The sequence below is a fragment of the Larus michahellis genome, chromosome 1, assembly GCF_964199755.1.
Source record: "Larus michahellis chromosome 1, bLarMic1.1, whole genome shotgun sequence".
Lineage (NCBI taxonomy): Eukaryota > Metazoa > Chordata > Aves > Charadriiformes > Laridae > Larus > Larus michahellis.
Genome location: NC_133896.1, coordinates 146,670,726 through 146,671,053, shown reverse-complemented (window position 1 = coordinate 146,671,053; position 328 = coordinate 146,670,726).

The window sequence follows — 328 nt, the reverse complement described above, 5'->3', positions numbered from 1 at the left end:
GAGCCAGCTGGCCCCCGTGAGATGAAAGAAAATCAATTACTGTAGTGTCACGCTGCACGCAAACCGGCAGGCTGGCTGATTCCTCATTACGTTATTATATATTATTATATCATATTTAATAATATGAATTCACTCCTGTGCCAGCACTGATAGTTACGTGGTTGCACAGTCTGGCGTGTCATCCAACTTCAAAAGCCCATGGGGGCACTGGACACCCCTTTTTACTGGCTACGTGTGCTTATGGTGGTTTAAAAAGAGGGTACAAATGTGTCCTGCTGTAATCCACTGCAGAAGGGCTTTATTCAAAGAAAGACGGACAAAAGAATAG